Source organism: Peromyscus maniculatus, chromosome 4, assembly GCF_049852395.1.
Source record: "Peromyscus maniculatus bairdii isolate BWxNUB_F1_BW_parent chromosome 4, HU_Pman_BW_mat_3.1, whole genome shotgun sequence".
NCBI lineage: Eukaryota > Metazoa > Chordata > Mammalia > Rodentia > Cricetidae > Peromyscus > Peromyscus maniculatus.
This window is the reverse complement of record NC_134855.1, coordinates 83,403,242-83,418,773: the sequence shown is the minus strand read 5'-3', so window position 1 is coordinate 83,418,773 and position 15,532 is coordinate 83,403,242. Positions and strand designations below refer to the sequence as shown.

Sequence of the window (15,532 nt, the reverse complement as noted above, 5' to 3'; positions counted from 1 at the left end):
GTCTGAAAGGGAGGTCGGAGCTCCTGTCTCCACCTGCCTTATCACATCCTCTCTCCGCCCAGCCATATCACTTCCTGCTTTCTTCTCCCAAGTGCTGGGATCAAAGGCATGTGCCACCACTGCCTGGCCTCTATAGTTAACTAGTGGCTAGCTCCGTACTCTGATCTCCAGGCAAGCTTTGTTTGTTAGAGAATGAACAAAATGTCACCACACACCACAGTGCCCCATCCTCAATCGTTAGCATGAGAACATACTCTCTTATGTCTGATCCAACCTAAGCACAGCCACACACAATTCTTTCTGGAAAGCTTGTATTCAGTATATTTGTGTGTGTTTCTCTTGAAATTATTTCACTCAGGGATGCTCAAGTATGAGACTCATGATGGAAGAGAAGCCTTTTAGGTCCTACAAAGAGAAACAACAAAAAACAAAAAACAAAACTCAGATAATATAAAGAGATCCTCAGATTATGTAAATGAGTGTATCTAACAGAACCTTTTGCAATCATGGGAATATTCTATACATTTATGTTCTAATACAGTAATGACTGCACATGTCACTAAATATATAACCCAATATAGTAGTGTTGGCACAGGTCTGTGTATTTATAATCCAATAAAGTAGTAACATGTCTGCATATTTGTAACCAATAGAATATGACTACACATTTCTGCCTGTTGAATACTTGACAAACTGAATTTTCTCTTTTGCTTTATTTAGCATACATTCAATTTTAAATTTAAGAGGCACACTGTGTTGAACAGTTTTTGTCAACTTGACACAAGCTAGAGTCATCTGAGAAGAACCCTCAGTTGAGAAAACGATCCCATCAGATTGGCCTGTAGGCAAGTCTGTGAGGCATTTTTGTGATTACTGATTGATGCAGAAGGGCTGACCCCACTGTGAGTGGTGCCTCACCTGGGCAGGTGGGTCTGGGTTGTATTTAAAAAGCAAGCTCAGCAAGCCATGGTGAGCAAGCCAGTAAGCAGCATTTCTCCATGGCTTCTGCTTTAGTTCCTGCCCCAGCTTCCACCAATAGACTGTGATCCAGGATACACAGGCCAAATAAACTCTTTCCTCCCCAAGTTGCTTTTGATTAGTGTTTTTATCACAGCAGTAGGAAGCAGACTAATACACATACATACCCAGTGGCGAATGAACTGGGCAGCACAGTTCAGCCACTGATAGAATGTATTACTATCATGCTGGTAATATTTAAAATAGAAAATGTAAACATTAAATATGAGTATCCAGCTAAAATATTTATAATTCTCTCAAAGATGGATAAGAAAAAAATAGACATTCTGATGCCCATATTTATCATTAGTTGTGTTTATTACCAAAACATAATAGGAAAACAAAAGCTATCAGCCTGGAGAGTGAAACAGCAGATTTCTATGCTGCTTACACATCACACATTCAGTTACAGAATGTTCCTTAATTATTGCCTATCGTCTATGCTCTCCTTCCCCTTCCTCTAAGCCCCAATTATATTAGACATGTGCTCAACTACACAGTCTACCTCCTTGTTGGTACCTTCTTCCTCCTATTTTTTCCATTTCCACATTATATTTGCTAATTTTAGTTTTTTCTAACTCTGCCTTCCAATACAGCAGTTCTTATTTTAGCTCTGACCTACCTATTCTTTGACCATTCCATTGAATTTTAATTTCAATGACTTCAAGTTCTTTTCCATTTTTTTTTTCAGACTTGGATATTCAGCTGCATAACAGCCACCATGCCTCCAGCACTGTTTACCTCTTCTCCCGTGGCTGTGAGGAGGCTACACATGGCTGCCCCGCAATATCTTGCAGGCTGTTCTAGTTTCCCGAGCTCTTAAGGTTCCAATATTCCTCTTCACTGTGTCTCTTTATGCTCTGCTTGCTAAATTACTTTCCTCTATGATTTATACATTTAATCTCAAGCTGTGTTTGGGAGTGCCTTAGTGTCCTAACCAGCCACATAGGTAGCTATACCTCATTGGCTTCTGCTAAAGACCCCGGAATGTCACTGCACGAAAGATTGGTATCCAGACTAAAGAAGGATGTTAACCTGAAACTCTGCATTTGAACACTGAAAAATCTTAGACCTTTAATTTCTCCCACAATTAGTTTTCAGTTTTTACATTTGGGTTTTAGTGTTCCGATTCTCCTGTCAACAAGAGACAGCAAGTCCAAGACCCAGCCTTCATACATTTCTGCCTGCTACAAGTCAATGTTTGACTTGTCCTCTGCTCCTGGGAGAGCTTGAAAACTATAGACGGCCGGCCATTCCTGGGACCTCGCTCTCCAGTCTAACACTCCCCCACCCCAGACACTGAATCAGCAGCAGGCAGGAGTAACACTCTGCCTTTTTAGCTTTCACCTTATTTTATTATTTTTTGTCACACAATTTGTGATGGCTAGGGTTGGGTGTCATCTTGGAAGGATCCAGAATCCCCTCCCTAGGAAACAAGCCCCTGGGCATACCTTAATGGTTTACCCAGATGGGATTAGCCTCTGAGCCTGCCTGTGCAGGATTTTCTAGACAAGGTTAACTGAATGTAGGAATAGCCACGTTACCTGTAGGTGGCACTGTTCCATCGGATGGGACCCTGAATGTAACAGAAAGGAGCAGCAGGTTGGGCACCCGCCTTCCCTCTGTGCCCCTCTGCAGACGCAATGTGACTAGCCAATGCAAGCTATGACATGTGTGCATGCATGACATCCATGCCATAATGACCCGTACTCTACAACCGTGGGCCTAAATAAGCCCTTCCTCCCTTGAGGGGTTTTTGTACAGCATTTTGCTCCAGCAACATGAAAAGTAACCAACGCACAGTGACTACTGTCTTATAACTTAGACTTGTTATTTTTTTGTCTGTAATTTCTGTTACTCTCGGAGATAAGTACGCCTCCTGTGAGTTGCCCATCACAGTCAGAGAACTTTGATCTACATTGTACTTCCTCCTGTTACTGCTTCTAGGTCTAAGGCTGCTCCTGTCAGCTGACTCTTGTGCCATCTCAGATCTAGAAACTTCATTAGCTTCTGCTGATCACACTGAACACAGCTATATATTCTCTAGATATTCTGAAGTCCCATGGAGCCACCAAGGTAAGAGAAGCTAGTCACAGCATTCACCGCCCCCTGCATCTTGTCTGTTCCATAATCTTTCTTTTCTAAGAGACCTGGGCTCTGATTTTCCAGTAGCCCCCCTGCTGGTTCATGTGTTCTTCCCAAACATGCCTGGGAAGGCAGATTTTTCCAACCGCACCGAAACATTTTAGGTGAATAAGATTTTTCGATAAATCTTTAGATCCTCATAAATTATGCAGCAGAAGACGCAGGCAAGATGAAAGATAGCTAGGGGATTTTTTTAATTAAGAAGACCATAGTTAATCCATAAGCAGCAAAGAAAGCATCAACCACTTTAAAGATTGTGACATTAATACACACATATCCACAAACACAGACATGGGCAGTATAAAATATGTCTATCTGAAAATATTTATTAAACACTTAATAAGCAATGTACTAGCTTCCAGAGATATAATTAAGAACAAAACTATTTAATTGCCTCCTTTTCCTGCTAAATTATAAATCTGAGGAGGACAGAAACTGTGTTTTGTTTATTCATCATTGGACTATGCACTATACTGGCACTTAATACTTGATAAACAAATAAATGCCAGATTATAATATAATATTTGCAACAAATTATAATACAAAGATAAAAGCCTAAAGAGGACTAGAGATGTATCTCAGTGGTAGAGAACATGTTTAACATGTGCAAGGTCTTAAGTTGAAATCTTAGCACACACACACACACACACACACACACACACACACACACACACACAAAGCATGCATGGGTGGTGGTAAAAGAATATTATATGAAATTGTTCCTTAATGTAACAGCTATAAAAATAAGACATAGCTCACTATCATCTCAGTTCACTCATGTGGACAACTTTTCCTATGAGCAGAGCCTTAACAACCCCTGGGCACCTGTCTCCTCCACTCTCTCCCACAACTCTCTTCTGGCTTTTATGCCCACTGATCCTGGACCGCGTGACTACCTTTCTAAAAGTCGTGTGTGTGTGTGTGTGTGTGTGTGTGTGTGTGTGTGTGTGTGTGTGTGTGTGCATGCACTTGTGCACATGGATTTGTGTATATGTGCAGAGAAGCCAGAAGTCAACATTGAGTGTGTTTTTCTATTTTTTTTTTTTTTTTTTTTTGCAACAGTCTCTCACTGAGGCTAAAACCCTTTGATCGTCTACACTGGCTGCCTGGCCAGATAATTCCAAGGATCCTGCTTTCTCCTTCTCAGTACTGTGATTCTTACGATGCTGATTTCTACGTGGGGGTCGGGGTTCTGAACTCAAGTCCTTCTGTTTGTTTAGCAGTCACTTTGCCCACTGGGCCATACCTCATCCCCTCTAAAAGATCTTCTATCTGTGGATCCAGTACACCAAACGATCATAATTCATGGGATCGAACTTGGGCTTTCTCTCTGCCAGCTATTTAAATTTGTTCAGAGAACAGTCTCTGTGTCACCAAGAAAGAACACTTCAGAGGCCTTCTTATTCTCTCAGTTCAGCTAATATTAGGTTACACAGTCACTTAAGCCATAAAGCACCGTCTCCATTCAGAGAGTCAAATTCTTCAGTACAAGGTATCTCTTCAACCTTTATTCAAAGGCTCTCTTCCACCTCTGCTAATGCAGAGGCCACTTGCCCTTGGAGAGGGTGGTGGGTTCCTCTGTTCTCTTTCTTCTTTTAATAAGTGTTGTATTTTAAAGGTAAAATTTACATCAAGTAACATTCACTACTCACTTTTAAGTGTATAATTGACTTTTGGCAACTGTATGTAGAAAATCATCACAATAATATTGAACATTGATACCATCGTATAGATTCCTTCTCTTTGCAGGCAATACCCAGTAGCCCCTGGAAATCATTGATCTGCTGGCTAGTCCTACACTTGAACCTTTCCTAAGACTTTAACAATACCATTCAGTATGAAATCTTGTACCCATAGTTCCTTTTATGTAGAATAATGCTTTGGGGGTTCACATATGTTATTGTATGTCAGTAATTTCATCCTATCTTCCTGAGTGGTACTCCACTATGTGAACATACCATTATGGGTTCATTCACCACTCAATAGATAACTTGATTCTTTCCTTATCTATCTATTAAGAAGAATGCTTTACAAATTGTTATGTGGATATCAGCTGAAATTTGTGTACTTGAGAGGTGGATTCTGAGTCAAGTTTTTGTTGGAGGAATCTTCTAAGACTATTGCCCCTTGTAAATGTCCTTTAACAAAGTATTTCTCCAATTCATTTGCTCATTTTGTATGAATTGCATTGTATCTTATTATTATTCAGTTACATGAGTTCTTGATAAAGTGTAGACGTATTTATCAGATATATGTCTGTATTTTATTATAGCATATGTCTTTCTTTTCCTTTAGTGTCTTTTGAAGAATGTAAGTTTTGTTTTTGTTTCTTTTTTGCCTTTTCAATGAGATAACTGTTTATTTATGACACAGAGCACAGTGGAAAACACAATAAATAAGAGCGTGGGTTCCTAGTGTCATGTGACATGCTCTACTGCTTAGAGTACTGATGACAGCGACAGTATTGGAAACACAATTTGGCTTATGGATGAGGGGGCTGGAGAGATGGCTCAGAGGTTAAGAGCACTGCTTGCTCTTCCAAAGGTCCTGAGTTCAATTCCCAGCAACCACATGGTGGCTCACAACCATCTGTAATGAGAGCTGGCGCCCTCTTCTGGCCTGCAGGGATGTGTGCAGACAGAACATAAATAAATAAATAAAACATAATAAATAAATAAATCTTAAAAAAAAAAAAAGCTCATGGATGTATTCAATCTGTCTTGGCCATAGTCACCACCCATTCCCTCCCTCCAACAACTCCTAGAGCTCCTCCAACACACCTGCTTCCCAAATTTATGTTTTGTTTTGTTTTTTATTTATTTTTATAACCCCAAGACCAATTAATGCTTCCAATATACACAGGGGTGTGGAATCACTCACCGGGCACAGCAACCTACCAATGCCCACCGCCTCCCAAAGAAAAGGGACCCGTCCTCCATAGTCATCAACTGCCAGTAGCACCTCCGCTAGGCTGGGGCAGTGGGACTCCCCCCCCACCCCCCCATCCCCGCTGTAATTTTCTCCTGTGTTAACCTTCTGCAGCTCTTGTGCGGGCAACCACAGCTGCTGGCAGCTGACCTGCGCAATAGACATGTCATGTTCAGAAGCCAGCACCTCACAGCATGCCTCCCCATCTTCCAGGTCTTACATTCTTTCTGCCCCTTTTCTATGATGTTCCCTGAGCCTTGAGGGTGAGGTGTTGATACAAATGCTCCATCTACAGCAACCCAATACTCACAGCAAAGCATTCCCATCACTTTGAACAGTCACGAGTCTCTGTAGTAGCCACTACCCTTACAATAAGAAGCCTCTGTCATCATAGAGCCTTTGTCCAGTGACTGATGGAGGAAGATGCAGCGATCCACGGCCAGGCACCAGGCTGAGCTCTGGGAATCCAACTGATGAGAGAGAGGAGAGATTCTGCAGGCAAGGGGCATTGAGATCATGATGGGAGGACGTGCAGAAATGACCAGCCACACTAGTGGAAGCCCATGAACTGTGGACTGGTGGCTGTGGAGCCCCCATGGGACTGGACTAGACCCTCTGGATACCGAAGACGGTTGTTTGGCTGGAACTGTTTGGGGGGCACCCAGGCAGGGGGATCAGGATCTGTCCCTGGTCTATGGGCAGGCTTCTGGGAATCTGGTGCCTGTGGTGTGACACCTTGCACAGCCTTGGTGCAGTGGGAAGGGGCTTGGACCTGCCTAGGCTCAGTATGCTGGGCTCTGCTGACTACCCATGGGAGACCTCGATTTTGGGGATGTGAGGTGGCTTGGGAAAGAGGGCTGGGGGTGGGAGGAGGGAGGATCTGTGGATAGTATGTGGAGTGAGTAGAAAATCCTTTATAAAAAAAAAATGAAGAAGAAAAAAAAAGAAGAAGAAGCCTCCCTGACCAGGCTTTTGCTTTTGATGAAGTCCAATGTGCCTTTTTGTTTAAGGTTCATGCTTGTTTTGGTTTTGTTTCCTGTTGCTATAATAAAATGCCTTACAAAACCTATTTAAGTAGAGAAGGGTCTGGAGGGGGTCTACTCCTTGCTCCTGATGGCTCCCCCTTCCCTTCCATGAGGAGAATGTAACTGCCACAGACCCATCCAGAAAAAGAGCTGATCCTAGACAGGTTACTAGGTAGGACCAATCAGGCAGGAAAGGGAGTTCAGAGGGGAGCGAGCCCCTAGGATCCCGTATTGATGGGAGCCATTTAAATGCTCTAATAAAGTCTGTAGCTCTTGTTCCTCCTCCCGCCCCCATCTCTCCCTCCTACTGGTGCGCCTCTGTTCGCTCCGTGACCTACAACTTACTTTCACTCTGTCACCTGCCCTCCGAGCTGTAGCTGGGATTGTCTGGGACCCTCGGGATCTCCACTTCACTCTTGACAGGTGGGAGCTACGGCCTTGGCATTCCTCCTCACATCTGTACCGATTACTGCCTCGAACCCTCAGGATTTCTGCCACCTTGGCATTCCTCCTCACATCTGTACCGATTACTGCCTCAAACCCTCAGGATTTCTGCTTTAACGCTCCAGTGACTCAGTTGGCATCCCTGTAAGTGCTGCAGCTCTGAGCGAAAGGCTACCCTCATGGAACAACTCTGCCCCAGCGGGGAAAGATGTCCCCAAAGCAAGTGTCACAGCTCTGAAGGGAAAGGTATCTTGGCAACAGGGAGCCAAGAAATACCACAAAGTCACTTGGCACAACAAGCCTCACACAAGAGACTTATGGGAGGAGAAAACCCAGGAGGGTGGCTGCCTCTGCTTGGGCAAGAAGCCTCAGGAACTGAGCAGAAGGCAGAGTTTATATAGAGTTTCTTGCGGGGGGGGGGGGGGGGGGGGGGGCCGCGGGCGGTGGATTTCCAGGGTGGCCTGGGATTGGTGGAATTGTTGTGGCCTGGTCTTGGGGTAAGCAAGTGGGATTCTGTGGTCAGACTCTGGGGCAAGTCCAGGGACTGGTGGGACTCTGTAGCTTGATCTTGAGACAAGCTCGGGGATTGGTGGGATTCTGTTTCTTGGCCCTGGCCTTAGTCTTGGGGTCAAGCCAGGATCCCAGTGTTTTTCCTTTGGTCCTGGTCTTGGGGTCAAGTCAGGGTCACCCAGCCCTTTTACCCTACCATCCCCACCTCAGATCTGTAACTGTCACTGTCTTTTGGGATCCCTCATGATCTCTCCTCTTTTTCCTCTCGGGTAGCTTCCTGTTCTAAGGTGCCCTGCCTCAGATCTCTGGCTGTCATTCTCTCAATGGCTCCTTTCCCCAAATGTCCTTCACGTTTCTGTCTAAGTGGGTCTTCTTTTTAGGATCTACAATTTTTTGTTTGTACCACGGAATGAAGTCGGCGGTACTCCTAGACAACCTCCCCTCAGAGGGTTCATTGGGCTCACAATTCCATCATGACAGTGGGAACTTAAGCAGCTAGTCCCGTTCCATCTGCAGTCAAGAGCAGAGGACAAGTAATGCATGCATGCTAGTGCTCAGCTCACTTTGTCCACTCATACAGTTTAAGATCCCCTACCTAGGAAACTGTATCACCCATACTGGGCAAGTCTTCCACATCAATTAAAGAATCAAGATAATATGGCATAGAACTACAACCTAATCTAGACAACACCTGATTAATACTCTTTTGCCATGGGCCAGATGTGGTAGTACACATCTTTAACTCTAACACTCTAGAGACAGGGATGAGTGGATCTCTGTGAGTCTGCAACCAGCCTGGTCTACATAAGTAAGTTACTGACCAGCCAGGGCTGCATAGTGAGACTTTATCTCAAAAAAGAAAAAAAGACTCCTTTGCCAGGAGATTCTAGATTATGTAAAATTGACAAAACTAAACTAGTTATCACAATGCTTTGTGGTTCTATCTAAGAAATAAATGTTTGTCCAGTTCAACACAAAGACCATCTCACATACTTCCTTACATAATTTTTATAGTTTAAATCTTAGGTCACAGTTGACTTTTGCAAATGGACATTTAACTGTTTTGATACCATTTTGTCAAGGTCTATAATCCATCTTAATGGCCAATTCACCTTCATAAGGCCCCAGCTCCTAGAGAAAAAATGTGAAGCCTGTGTTTTAATATGTGAATCTGGGGAAGGTTTATTCAGTCTATAGCATTTTGACTTATTAACAATGCTAGAGAGTTATTGAATGATAGTTTCATGATCCAGCCCAGCACTGAACCTTTCAAAGCTTCTCTTCAACCTCTGAAAAATGGAGAAAGGTATTATGCATACTCTTACACAAAACACTACTCAGAAGATACTTGTAAAGGTCAGTGAAGGTGATACATGCAAAGCACTTGTGCTCCTGTATCACGCAAAAGAATCCTCAGTAAACACACCTAATTTACAAAACCCTTCCTTGGCTTGAATTTATCTACTGTTTAAGCACCACCATGCATTGCTCACTTATTCACTTCACAGATTTCCACTGAGTAACCATGTACTAAGATGGGCGGTGGAAGTTCATTGGTGAAAGTAAATATGGTCCTGCTCCAGTGTTCAGGTTAGGTCAGAGGAGGGAAAACCTGCTAAGCAGCAATTAAAATCAAAGTAGCTAAAATTCACCACCTTAAACTTTGATCTGGTTAGTGGGAGAATAAATTTTCCATGTCCCATCTGCTTTCTCAGGGTCCACGTGATAAACCCAGAGATATGGAAGAGCTGTTAAGGAAATAAATGAGTGTGTCACTGGTTGCGTCAAGGCCCCAGGGATCTGCATTTACTCATGTAAATGGCATCCCCCACTCATCCCTCCACACTCCTTTTTCTCGCTCCCTTCACGTCTCCACAGAATTGAACAGGTTGGATTTGTCTATGCATGCCATGTTTTTCCCTCTTGGTGCCTTTTCTCATGCAGCCCATGAAATGTCCTCTGCGCTCCCTGTGTTTGAAGCTCTTCCCATCAGCTACAATCCTTATGCCTGAGAAGGAAAGAAAGCCATTTCAAGCTAGCCTGAGAAAACAAAACAGAAACGTTTATTAAAAGAATATCTGTATGTCTCACAAAATAGGACAGAAAAAAAAAAAAACGGCTGTGCTTGTATCCGAGGTAACAATGGAACTCATTCTCTGGGAAATGGCAGGGGATACATTTTTTTCACAGCTCCCCTCCTCCCTGAGCACGCACTCACATTGTTTTTATTATTGGTTTTCCTCCACCAAATGGCCAAAAACCAAAGCAGCAGGGCAGACCCGTGCTGGAAATTTTCAGAGGGAGATAGTTCTGCCCGGCATATTTCAGGTGCCTAGGTATGGAACAAACCGTTGTAGCCCAGAAATGCAATGCGTTAGTGTGCTGGAGGGCTGCTCTCACCATGTTTACAGCTTCCTCCCTACATCCCCCCCACCCTCACCCCCACTCCCGAAGGAAAGACACAAAAAAGCAGAAAGGGCAAGGAGGGCAAAGGAGCACACTGCATAGAAGGTATTTCTCCTTCATGTTCTTCCTGCATGCGCTCTGCCTCCTCTTCATTCTGTTGGGTGCCTCTGAGGAAAGCGCTTTCACTGCCCACGAATTTGGCTAGGCCAGGTAAAAAAAGTGTAATACTCTGTTTCTGTGCCTGCCCCTTATGAACTCATTGAGGACCAGTGTTAATCAGGCTCAGTGTTTTTCCTCAACTTCTGGAGATACAAACAGCAGAACAAGCAAAAAATAACATGAGAATATATTGAAGACCTGGGAAGAAATGAGAGGTGATTTGTCAAGAAACTGACGATTGATTGATGGATGGATGGATTGATTTCTGTGTGAGAGAGTGTGTTCCGCATGTGCTAGTGTGAAGGCGAGTGTATATATGGGTACATTTGCATATGGAGGTCAAATGTCAATACCCAGTATCTGTCTTGATTACTCTCCACCTTAGTTTCTGAAGCAGGGTCTGGTACTGAACCTGAGGCTCTTTGATTCAGCCAGGCTAGCTGGCCAGTAAGCTCTTTGCCACTGTGCATAGCACGTGGGTGCTGGGGATCCAGACTCAGGTCCTCGTGCTTTTGTGGGAGACACTTTACCTACAGAGTCATCTCCACAGCCCCTGCCCTTGAAAACTGTGACAAGAAAAATCTACTCTTTCATACTTTAAATTTTCTTTAGAGTCAGTAAACAGATGACAAAAAATAAGTAGCAGAAAAAAAATCAAGAAATCATATGATTCTAAATCTTATTGCTAGTGTTATATTTTCTTAGAAGTAGTTATTAGAGGTGAGATGATCCACTGAAAATTTTGATCTAATTGTATGTGAGATGCACAGTATTCAGACTCTTTTAACTACCTTTTAAGAGATGCTAGGGATCCAACTTAGGCCTTATCTATGAAAGGCGAGTGCTGTACCACTCAACTACATCCTCGGGCCTCAAATCATTTAATTAGCATGACACTTTGGAGAAAAGCATGTGAAAGCATACAAACTCCCACCATGCAAAAAGATCATTCAAGCCAGCTGATTTAACAGCCTATTGACTAGTAAGTTAAATAAAACTTCTGTGGTAGAAGCATTCCCTGGCTCCCCAAAAGTGCAGGAAGGGATGTTTTCTTCGCCATTATCAAGGACTCTTATCAAAGCCTGGAGAGAAAAGTATAGTACAACCAGGAGAAACTTGCAGAAAATGAAAAGCAATGTTCTGCTCTCCCTCTGCTGGTTTCCTCACGCTATAGCTCTCCAACATCCTGCAGAGAGGCCCAAATGAAATTTCTCCTTGGAAGTCCAGCAATGTTCAGAATTCTTCAGTCTTTCAGCCAAACAGGCCAGAGTGCCCCACCAACGCCACTCATATCCTCACTCACTATTACTGATAATGACTAATGTCATTCTCATTGTGTGACTACAGGAGAGAAAACAAGTAGCCGCTCGTGACTCAACTAATTATCCAAGAAAACCATCCACAGGAATATAAAATGCTATATACACTATACATATAATGTATAGCATGCTATGCTTTCCTAAGAATACGATCTTATGGTTGAAATGTGATGTGGCAAAGGGGACACAATGCTTTTGGAATTGGATGACTTGAGTATAAGCCTTAACGTTCCCTATTAATTACCAGGTGTGCAACCTTGGCATACATTGGTTGTCACATAAGTATTGGTTGTATACGCTGGTGTTGCTAGAGTTTTCCTGCCTGGCCCACAGTCAGGACAAATCTTTATCACCTGCCAGGCCCACAGCCACTCAGACCCAACCAAGTAAACACAGAGGCTTATATTGCTTAAAAACTGTATGGCCATGGCAGGCTTCTTGCTAACTGTTCTTATAGCTTAAATTAATCCATTTCCACAAATCTATACCCTGCCATGTGGCTCGTGGCTTACCGGCATCTTTTCATGCTGCTTGTCAGGGTGGCGGTTGGCAGCGTCTCCTTCTGCCTTCCTGTTCTTTTATTTCTCCTCTCTGTTAGTCCCGCCTATACTTCATGCCTAGCCACAGCCGATCAGGTTTTACTTATTGATCAATCAGAGCAACTTGACATACAAACCATCCCACAGCACAGCCAAGTGCAGACCATCTCAGACACCTGCACTCAGGCTCATGGTCCTAATCATCCTCTATGCGGACCTGCTGAGTAAAGCCACGAGGAACCCAAGAACGGGCTCCCACGGGACATACAGAACATCCCACAGCACGCTGGTGTTCCTAGAATGGAGTTTTATCAACCTCAAGATGAACACTACACAACAGAATTGTTGGATCCATTTCGGTGTCTAATATTTTATGATTCTGAGTGCTGTTGAATGATAAAATTTTAATGATTTATTTCTGCTGTTCCCTTACAGCCTTTGGGTCATTCTCAGACAGAAGCAAAATGGCTGAAGCCATCACTATAATCGTCCACTTCCTCATTTGATGTAATGCCAGACACATTGTGGATACCCAAATGAATCATAATTGATACAATAATGATTATGGAGGCATGAAGAGCCTTGGGATTTTAATTTGAGCCAAATCCATTTGGTTATATGGCTAATATTTTGATCAGCAGATGTGAGGAGATATGTATTTCCTTCCCCAGGCCACCCCCACAACAATCTGAAGTCTTCAAATGAGAAAAATCAAATGCTAAAATGCAGTTCCAGTTTGTCCTACTGTTCAGCCACAGTTAAGTCCCCTTATGCCACAGTGCTTTAAAATCAAGTGACTCTTGCCCATTTTTATTCTCTACTATGATATTGGGGGTGGAGTATGGGACATTTACCCACCAACCCCACAGTCCCCCAGAGTTTTCCTGAGTGTGAGCAGCAGGAAATATTAGATAGAAGGATTTAGATTGTGGAGATAAACAGATAGAAAATAAAGGATAGCCTCGAGAGGGCCTGGAACCTATTCCAATGGCCCCGACTATCTCTGCCCCAGGGTATTTATAAAGATGCCAAGAGGTGGAGCAAAAGACCTCCTCCCCCAGCACAGCCAAGTGCAGACCATTTCAGATACCTGCACTCAGGCCCATGGCCCTAATCATCTGTGGTGGTATTGTGTTCCCTGAAATATTGTGCACCCTAATAAACTTATCTGGGGTCAGAGACAGAACAGCCACAATATTAAACATAGAGGATAGGCAGTGGTAGCACATGCCTTTAACCTTAGGATTCCAGAGGCAGAAATCCATAAGTTCAAGGATACAGCCAAGCATGGTGATTCACGCCTTTAATCCCAGTGAGTGATGGTAGAAAGCAGAAAGGTATATAAGGCATGAGGACCAGAAACTGGAAGCATTTGGCTGGTTAAGTTTTCAGGCTTTTGAGCAGCAGTTCAGCTGAGATTCATTCTGGATGAGGACTCAGAGGCATGCAGTCTGAGGAAACAGAAACAGCTGAGGAACTGTCGAGGTGAGGAAGTTGTGGCCTGTTCTGTCTCTCTGATCTTCCAGCGTTCACCCCAATACCTGGCCCAGATTTGATTTAATTAATAAGACTCTTTAAGATTCGTGCTAAAATCATCCTCTATGTGTGGACCTGCTGGGTAAAGCCATGAGGAACCTGAAAACGGGCTCCTACAGTGGAGCCCATGGCCTTGTGCATGCTAAGCAAAGTACTCCAATGAACTAACAATGAAAGACCATGGGTAGAAAGGAACGTACGAGGTGCAAGGTCAAGTTAACCTGTTAAAACATCTCTTCCTTTCAGCTTAATGAAATAGCTATGATTGAAAGGTAGCAGGCCACAATTCAAAGAACATGTGTGAGCTGGCTGTCCAGTGTTTCTAGAAACAACCATAGGTTCACAGTAGAAATAATTAGAGCTACCAGTCACTGAGGACTTACTGAGAGCCAGATACTAAGCCAAACCATTCATAAAACCCTTTGTAAATGGATCACACATGCATAGATGAAACACACGTACTTATTTATTCCCCACAACAATCTTACAAGTATTCTCATTTTCACAGGTAAGTATTTGGAACTTAAAGAGTGACATTCATTTCCTTTGGTTACCCACCTACCTCAGAGCAAAGTCAGGAAGGGAATCAGGCTATCTCATTCTAGTTTTGTTTTGCGTCATAATTTGGACATTGTAGCAACTTCCCTCTAGAAAACAATTGCTTGCACACCTTTAAGAATAACTACATTTGGGTCAACAAAATGACTCAGTGGTTTACACCACTTGCTACCCAGTCTGATGACCTGAGTTTTGATTCCTGGTGCACATATGATAGAAGGAGCTAAGTGACTCCCAAAAGTTGTGCTCTGGCCTCCACACATAAATATACATGCTAAACAAATATAATAATAGATGAGATTTAATTTTCCAAAGAATACCAATGATAGGGCTAGCAAGATGGCTCAGTGGTTTAAGGAGCTTGCCATGCAATCCTGGTAATCTGAGATCAATCCCTTGAATGCTTATAAAGCTTAAAAAAAAAACTATACAAAGTTGACCTCGGTTCCCCATATACATGCCATGGTACACATGTTTACACACATCGTGCACAGGCTCACATGCACACACACAGGCGGAGTACTGAGAGACTGAGGACTGAGACAAAAAGATTAATAATAAAATAATACAATTTGAAAAATTAAAATAACTACAGTATAAATAAACAATAACTGATAATGTTAGGTTAACCATCAACACTTGAGTGTTGGTGAACATGTTTCAGAGAACAAATTCATTTTGGAAAGAGGGTGAATTGATTTAACCACTTTTGGAAAATTCTGCTAGAATTTACTCCAATTGAACGCACACAGTTTATAACTCAACAATCCCACTCCCCACTACATCTCTGAGCAAAGGGTGAATGGATGTGACCTAGAAAGACACTGTATGAATGGGCTATGGACACACCTTTACAGTCAAGAGGCTGAAGCAGGAGGATTGTGAGCTTGAGGCCAACCTGGCTGGGCTACATAGTGACTTTAAGGTTAGTTTGGGCTACACAGCA

At 43.1% G+C, this 15,532-nt stretch overlaps 1 long non-coding RNA gene across 2 annotated transcripts in view; it reads right to left on the bottom strand.

The window, feature by feature from the left end:
• Positions 1-15,532, bottom strand: part of LOC121828767 (uncharacterized) — a 110,005-nt gene that overhangs the window by 89,776 nt on the left and 4,697 nt on the right. The window contains exon 1 of one of the 2 annotated variants that reach the window (XR_013050630.1): positions 6,401-6,964. The exons of the other annotated variant lie outside the window; for it this stretch is intronic. This is a non-coding gene — a long non-coding RNA (uncharacterized LOC121828767). Of the gene's footprint in view, positions 1-6,400; positions 6,965-15,532 lie in introns of those variants that run through there. 2 annotated transcript variants of the gene reach the window in all.